Source organism: Mus caroli, unplaced genomic scaffold (assembly GCF_978045245.1).
Source record: "Mus caroli unplaced genomic scaffold, Mus_caroli_1 scaffold_12, whole genome shotgun sequence".
Lineage (NCBI taxonomy): Eukaryota > Metazoa > Chordata > Mammalia > Rodentia > Muridae > Mus > Mus caroli.
This window is the reverse complement of record NW_028227267.1, coordinates 77,289,941-77,298,799: the sequence shown is the minus strand read 5'-3', so window position 1 is coordinate 77,298,799 and position 8,859 is coordinate 77,289,941. Positions and strand designations below refer to the sequence as shown.

The 8,859-nt window shown below is 37.8% G+C and overlaps 1 long non-coding RNA gene across 1 annotated transcript; it reads left to right on the top strand.

The window, feature by feature from the left end:
- The first annotated feature begins 498 nt into the window (after nt 1-498).
- Nucleotides 499-7,113, top strand: LOC110308890 (uncharacterized). Its single transcript, XR_002379628.1, has 3 exons — nt 499-622; nt 3,900-4,022; nt 7,009-7,113. It is a non-coding gene; the product is annotated as an uncharacterized LOC110308890 (long non-coding RNA).
- Nucleotides 7,114-8,859: the final 1,746 nt, after the last annotated feature.

Sequence of the window (8,859 nt, the reverse complement as noted above, 5' to 3'; positions counted from 1 at the left end):
CCAAAGTTTTCAATGCACAGTAAGAAACAGAAGAGAGGCCAGGCAGGGTCTATAATCCCCTTAGAGAGCTCAGCTCTATACCAGTAAGAACTTTCCAAGTGACTCCTCTTCTTTTTTTTTTTAATTAGGTAGTGACTCCTCTTCTTATATATCCACAGAATCATGGGATCAAACCCTCAACACAGCGATTTCTGGTAGACATTCAAGATGCAAGCTCTGTACTGACTGACGTTTGCATCTCTTTAATAGTAGATTACCCAGATCTTGCATGTATGACTCTGTGTGTGCTTATCTTACCCTACACTGCACAGTTATAAGCAGTGTGTCATAATGGTAACCGTGGAGTGAGCAGATGATTTGTTCAAGAGGTCTTTATTACTGAGATTGCTTTAGGCAATGTAGAGGACCTCAAAAACTGTGCTTTCAGCAGATGAGAGTTAGCACAGGGTTGCAAAATATGAAAGGATGTTTTTCTTAAGGTCTGAGAATGAAGACTAGGATTGGTGAAGACAAAGAACAGTTTGAAATACCCTGGGAAGTTTGGCATAGTCTAAGGCATGGAAGCCTCAAGGGTAGACTTTGGATTTAGTACTAAGTGCCAAATGAAAGCTGCCCTGCAGAGGTAAATTTGTAAATTGCAATCACCTAGAGCTTGATAATTAGTGAAATGGTCTAATGAGGTATTTTGGAGGTAGAATAATTTTTTAGAGTGGGAGCCTGGTGTCAAAGTGTAGACTATTCTGAAAAATAAGTAAAAAACTGAGGCTGATTGTCAGTGGAAAAGGAGGAGGAAAGATTGGCACTATAGAAAAAAAGGACATTAAAGCTAAGGACATGGTTCTCCCAATTGCCAAACTGAGGGGATCCATTCAACCTGGCACAGCCTTTCAAGGCAGAGTGAGCAAGCTTTCTTTTGAACTCAACTTACAGGGGGAACCTTCCTAAAACCTCTTTACTGTGTTCCTAATTTAGGCAATTAGAATAATTTACTATTCCTATAAAATTGAGTTGTGGGGATGCCAAGATGCTCAGGAGGTAAAGTAACTTGAAGCAATCATGAAAAACTGAGTTAAGTTCCCAGAACCCACTTAAAGGTAGAGGAAGGATCTGACTTCATAAAGTAAGCCCCTTATCTCCACATTTGTTCTGTAGCATGCACCCCCACATAAACATACATATCACAGAGACACAGAAACACAGCCAACAATATAATAGATATATATAATAGATATATATAATAGATATATATAATAGATATAATAGATAGATAGATAGATAGATAGATAGATAGATAGATAGATAGACAAGAACACAAACAAAAACATCCTTAGCACTTACTTGACACAGATGGTAGAACTCAAGGTCAAGGAATATGTAGACATATCTATGGCTGCTTTATCTCTAGATGGGATGAATAGGAACACTCCCACATGTGGTTGTGTGTAATGGTTGTTTATTTATATGTGTTTTACTTTTAGTTTGTTATTTCCCCTTAAGGCTAAACCATGTAGCATTAACTCATTACTTTCTTTGTTAGCATACTTAAGTATATCTATATAGATAGATAGATAGATAGATAGATAGATAGATAGATATATAGATATACTTATACTTATAGCATATTTAAGTATATATATATATATATATATATATATAAAATAAAACTGAAGTAGAAACAGAATTCAAGTTTTCTGTGTGTTTTTCCATATGCTAGAAATTTGAATGGAGATGTATATTTGCCTCCCTACCCATTGATGCCAGATAAGGCAATCCTCTACTACATAGGCAGTCATGGGTCCTTCCATGTGTACTCTCTGGTTGGTGGTTTAGTCCCTGGGAACTTTGGGAGTCAGGATAGTTGATACTGTTATTCTTCTTATGGGGTTGCAAACCCCTTCTGCTGCTTTATTCCTTCCCCTCCATTGGCATTCCCATGCTCATTTCAATGGTTGACTGCCTGCTTCTGCATCTATACTGGCCAGGGTTTAGCAGAGATTCTCAGGGCACAGCTATACCAGCTATACCCCTGTCAGCAAGCACTTCTTGGCATCAGCAATAGTGTCTGGGTTTAGTGTCTGAAGATGGGATGAAACCTTAGGTGGGGCAGTCTCTAGATGGCCTTTCCTTCAGTCTCTGCTTCACTCCTTGTCTATGTATTTCCTTTTGAGAGGAGCAATTCTGATTTAATATTTTTGAGGTGGATGGGTGGCCCCATGCCTAAACTAAGGACTGTGCCTATCCACTGGATATGATCTCTACAGGTTTTCTCTCCCCTTTGTTGGGTATTTCAGCTAATATCATCCCTGATAGGCATTCTTACTCTCAAACCTGAGAATTGAAATTAAGGTTTAGCCAGGCATGGTGGCACACGCCTTTAATCCCAGCACTTGGGAGGGAGAAGCAGGCGGATTTCGGAGTTCGAGGCCAGCATGGTCTACCAAGTTGGTTCCAGGACAGTCAGGGCTACACGGAGAAACCCTGTCTCAAAAAACAAGTCAAAACAAAACAAAACAAACTTGAAATAAAGGTTTACAAGTTCCAAAAAGAAGCACAAAAACTATATTTAGAGCAAAGAGATATCAAAGACTATAGAGAATCAGTTCTTAACCTGTGGGTCATCACCATTTGAGGCCAAAAGTCCCTTTCACAGAGGTTGCCTAAGACTGGGGGATGGGGAGTAGGGATCCTTGCTATAGAATGGTAAACTCTCATGACTGACACCAGGAGACAGAACACTGGAAGATGCTGGCATATGGCCTGGGTTCTATATTCATGGACTCTAGATGGAGGGGAAGTTGGTTCCTAAAGACCACAGTTTGAGTGCTTCTTTATTTCTAAGAATTCACCTAAAGGACTCTGTTTACATTACTAAGCATACATCCAAGATCAGTTAGGTTCAAGTAGTCCTGTCCTTCAAAATTAGGAGTACTGGGTATATACTTGAAGAAAACTATTGTATTGTTTCTAGGTGTAGCAAAATCTATCCTATTGTTCAAAGAAGAGGGTAAATGTAACCCAATACAGCAGGAGGGTTGAGGGGGTTGCAAGGTTACTAAGGGCATTGTTTGGGGAAGAGTGTGCCTAGTATATGCAGATGTCAGAACTGAGCTGTCAAATGCATTACAAGAAAAGAGGAACTCATAATCCAAGCCAAACATGGTACCAGTCTAAACTACCTCCTACATTTGTCTGACTAGTGATTTTTATAGCACAAAATGGCTTGGTTTTTACCCACTTGACAGGTTATTTTGATCCATACTCCTCTTTTCCTGAACCTGAATATGTGGTAGGTTGGTTAAGATTGCCTCCACATGACCCTGGGGAGTCAGGGGTTTTTAGGGACTGGTTTTGCTAAATATTGTGTAACAGAATTTACCAAATATGAACGGAACTCAAACAATTCCACTGAACTATTATGTCTTCCCATTTAATCCCAAGATAATTGTGCAATAAAGAAGAAATAAGCTATTTCGGTGGCAGCTATTGCTGAAATACTGGTTTTCTAATTCAGGATACCCGTCTCATGGGCCCAGGAACTTTGTAGTACTGTTTGCTACTCGAGAAAATAATTGCTCAATATGCTAAGAGAGCAAAATCAAATTACCTAAACAATAGTCAGAACGTTACATACGATGGTAGATTCTTTTCTCTTGTTTATTTTAATGCACGAAACTTTATGTCTGTGTGTGCTGCTGCAAAACAATACACTACAGAGGGGAAATTTTATTATAACACAGTATTTAGATATGAATTCCGAATATAATTACCTGAGGCTAATAAATTCCTATTAATTTACCCTGTAAATTTAAAAATAAGAAAGTAGACCAGGGGCAAGTGAGATCTTCTGGGTTGCAAGGGAAAAAGGCCTTCTTTCTCCTTTATAATTCTTGTCTTTCTAGAGTAGTAAAATCAGGACTCCTGGTGACGGAATCAAGGCAGGTGACAGAATCAAGGCTTATCAACTGAGCTGCATCTGAAGCCCACGTGCACATCAAGAGAGTCATAATCCAGATGAAAATGAGGTAAAGAACTATGTGAGAAAATGACCAATACTTTTGTTTACCTGTGACTGTATCAAAATTCCAGATAGTCATGAAATAGCAAAATGGAATAACAGCTTTGAACTCCTTACTGTAAGTAATGTTTTTGAATGAGAAATGTATATCTGGCATGGCATATTCTTCCTTCATCTCAATCACTATGGCAACAGCTTAGTCTAACATGACCAAGGGAAATAAATGCTATGTCATACGTTACTATTATGGGCCTTATAGAACCAATAGGGAACTAGAAATGATGCTTTTTTTTTCTAATGTGTGTTTTTGTTTTCCTAACTCTAGCAGAAGATAGAGGGGGAAACTAAGCTTGAATAATTTTTACCACAACTGAATTCATGTTTGGAGATCATCTAAAGGCATATGGCAATCTCCACCCGCCAGCAAAATGTTTAAAAGTTTGTCAAAAAAAAAAAAAAAAAAAAAAAGCCGGGCGTGGTGGCGCACGCCTTTAATCCCAGCACTTGGGAGGCAGAGGCAGGCGGATTTCTGAGTTCGAGGCCAGCCTGGTCTACAGAGTGAGTTCCAGGACAGCCAGGACTACACAGAGAAACCCTGTCTCGAAAAACCAAAAAAAAAAAAAGTTTGTCAAGGATGTCTGAAAGGTGGCCATTCTAATAACAAGTAAGAAATAACTGTCGAGTCTGTGAAAAACATAATGATTACCACTGGCATCACACATAACCTAACAGCATCCATCTTGACTGGTAACCACCATGACTGTAGCTCTGAGCAACCATGATCTCTGTTACCCACACAGGTTCACAACACCCACGAAATAAATGAGACCAGAATGATGTGCATATCTGGAAATGTATTAGCAGACCCCAGAACTGTCTGCATCAGATAATGGAATCTGTATTCCTGATGGGATTGTCTAAACAGGATTGAAATCACTTTTGTCCTGAACACCACCTCTCTCTCTCTCTCTCTCTCTCTCTCTCTCTCTCTCTCTCTCTCTCTCTCTCTCTCTCTCTCTCTCTCTCTCTCTCAAAACTCTAATCAGTTACTCTGATATTGCAGCTACCTGGACTTCACTTATGTAAATGGATAAAAACTGCACACATTGTATTGACTTCAGCTCTTCCACCTTCTGTCACAGGGTTCCCCTGTTTCAACACTGCTTCACTTGTGTTGAATTTGCTCAGAACCATCACTAATTATAGGAAACTTAAACCTTATTTTGTTTTGAAGATACTATATCAAACAACAAGCACAAAACAAACAAACAAACTTAGATAAGCTAACTGACTCTTAATAGAAGATTAGAGGAATCATAAGATAAGTCAGGGTCCAAGGGGCAACTTTCTTGCTGCATCACATGATAGAAGACTTCTCATCCAAGTGGTATATAAGGTACTCAAATGGTCTTCTGTAAAGATCCTATGGTCATGATAATAGTGCTAACTACTGAAGAGTCCATGCTTAGAACCTTGGAACAATGCATTTCCCAATACTATCATTGCTCAAAATACTTTACCAGGATAAGAACTGTGGAGGATAAGCTCAAATCACAGGAGTAAGTCTAGCCACTGCTTGGAGAACATCTGAGGTATTTATGAGACCAAATGGCTCGATTTTTTTTGAAAATATGGTAGTATAGAAATAAATGGAGTAATCATTTGGAGAGGTTATGGCACATGTGGGCTCTACCTTACTAGCTCAGTGCTGTATTTACAATGCAGCTTAGGTTCATACTGAGTGTGACATTCTCTTTTAAATTTGGGCATGTTGCTCACATTTGAGAAGTATGATATCAAAGCCACCATTCTTCAAGGTATTTAAAAAGTGTACTCACAATACTTGGTAGTTTTACTTCATTTCCTTGTAAAAAAAAGTGTGCTAAAATGTATTATTAAGCATCTATTAATATTTTTCTTGTTTTCCTATCAGTCTGTAACTGCTGGAACAAAACATGCAGATGTGGTTTAGTAAAGACTGATTTTTTTTATAAGCAAACACACACATATACATTGGGATAATCAAGTCAAAGAATGAAATATAACAGCCATCACTAGTTTGTCCCTTCCATTGTTAAAATAACAGGAATCTGAGAATTTATTTCATTGTGTGAAAGAAGAAGTTGGGTCGAAAAGAACAATGAGTATTTTTATGATATCACAGTGTAGAAAGTAAAAAATATCTAAAGAAAATTTATAACGTAATTTATATTCAGCCATTGCTCTTTAGCTGCTAGAGCACTTGAGTGAAAATTTCCCTTAAGCCCTATTTTTCTTCAAGAGGTGAAATGAAACATTCTACAATGCTCAGATATATTTGTATCTATTTCCCAGATGGAAAGTGAGACCAATGTCTAACAAGGATATTTAGTTTATGAAACAAAGACAAAAAGCAAATAACTCATAATCCATAGAATAGAACAAAAATAAAACTAATAATAGATGTGTTTACAAAGTAAGATTCTGAAATTATAAAAAGAAAATCAGTGAGTTAAAATTGGGTAAATAGGTACAAGGTAAAGGATATGAAATGTATATACAAATATTAACTCATAGATTTCAATGAACTGAAAAGAGGTTAAAGAAAATATACTCAAACTTTTAAGCTTTTAAATCTTATAGATGATTTGAAACTTTAGATTAATTTACCTGTATTTTTTCAATAAATATTTTTAGTATTTATATATCACATTTTGTGCAAAGCAAAAGACCTTCTGAGAGAATATGAGTTAGACAGACTCCTGATACTGAGTAAATGGAACCTGAAGAGACTACCTCCTATAGCCAGGCAGGAACCCTAGTGGAGCAATAGAGAAATCAATCTACCCACAAAACTTTCAACCCAAAATTCATCCTGTCTACAAGAAATGCAGGGGCAGGGCATGGAACAGAGACTGAGGTATTGTCCAGCAATAACCAGCCTGCCTTGAGACCCATCCCATGGGCAAGCACCAACACTTTATACTATTAATGATACTCTGTTATGCTTGCAGACAGAAGCATGTTGTCCTCTGTGAGCCTCCACCCAGCAGATGACTCAGGAAGATACAGACACCTACAGCCATACAGTGGATGGAGGGTGAGGACTCTTCTGGAAGGTTTGCAGACACTGACTAGGATAGGAACTCCAAAGGAAAACAAATAAAGTCAACTGTCCTGGAGCCTTGGGGTTCTTGGAGTCTGAACCACCAACAAAAGAACATACATAGACTAGACCTAGGCCTCCCCGCACATGTGTAGCAGATGTGCAGCTTTGCCCTCATATGGGTCCCAAATAACTGGAAAGGGAGCTATTCCAAAAGCTGTTGCCTGTATGCAGAATATTTTCTTCTCGATGGGCTGCCTTGTTTGGCCTCAGCAGGAGAAGCACTTAGCCTATCAGCGACTTGGAAGTCCTGGGGAGGGGGAGGGTAGTGGGGTACTCAAGCGAGCCCCCACCAAGCCAGATGAGAACAGGAGGGGGAAAGGATTGTGTGAGTGGCTGACCAGGATGGGGGCAGTGAGCAGGATGTAAAGTGAATAAGTTAAAAAATAAAATTAAATTAAAAAATGAATATCTCAATTGAGGGAGAACCTAACTGGGAACCAATATTTGATATAGCAATAAACAATTCCAAAAGGTCTGCAATAAATATACCTAAAGAATAGGAATAAATGATGTTTCAATTAAATATTAAAAATGTTATAATGACAAATGTGGAATTTTAATAAAGAAATAGAAATTATAAGAATTGCAATAGAACTTCAACAAAGGAAAACAAACTGACAAAAGTAAAAAAATGAGCTGAGCTCAATGTCAAATTAAAGAGGCTAAGGAAAACGGACAATGAACTTGAATGGCCACTCTTTGTTGGACACAAAGGAAAATACTGAAGCTTTGACGTAATAATAAAAAATTTCCACACTGAACCATGCACATGTTCACAGACACTTAAAGAGAATACAAAGCAACATCTTTTCATCTTAGCTTGATAATTCATTTTGGATTTTTGCATTTCTTTGGTCAGTTCCTGTAGTTCAAATTATTGGCATTTTGTTACTGTCTGATATTAAAGATATGACAAAATAGAATGTTAACTTGAAAATAAAATGACACTAGTTTTTCACATATATCATAATGGCCAACTGAATTTCTTTTTAGGTCTGACATAGAATTGTAAGCATCTTGTTATCCCTAAGATAGTACTTTCCTATTGTCTCAAGAATGTTATCATTAACAGCCTATAAGAGCATAATTAAAATACTCAGAAAATCAAATACCAGTGCATCTCTTTATTCTGCATCTTGACTTGTCTGCCCCATAACTTTGTCTAACAAAACACATCCAGACTAAATTCCACATCTCCTTCCCAAGCTTAGTGCTATGGGAAAGGCCCTCCCCAACCCTTCATCGTTCACCCTTCATGGCACCGGCATCCATGCAGCTGCACAGCACAGATCCTGTAGGACCTCATAGGATTGTGTCGTACGTTCACTTTTCTGTTTACAGCCAATCACTATGTCCTGGAGAATGCACCTTTTACATGGTACTCATACATGCCCTCACTGTCCCATTTGCTTTGTTCACTCCCCCATTATCTTTCATCTGGATTAAAGCAGCAGCTTCAAAGAAAAGTTTCAATTACTCTTTTCCAAAATGTAATTGGGTTGGATTCATTTGTAATTATTTTACTTATTAATATATATGCATATATATATATATATATATATATATATATATATATATAGTGTGTGTGTGTGTGTGTGTGTGTGTGTGTGTGTTTATACTTGGTCAGGTATGCATGTCTGTACATGAAGTTGAAAGAAGGATTCTTGGCATCCTGCTCTATAATGTTCCGCTTCAT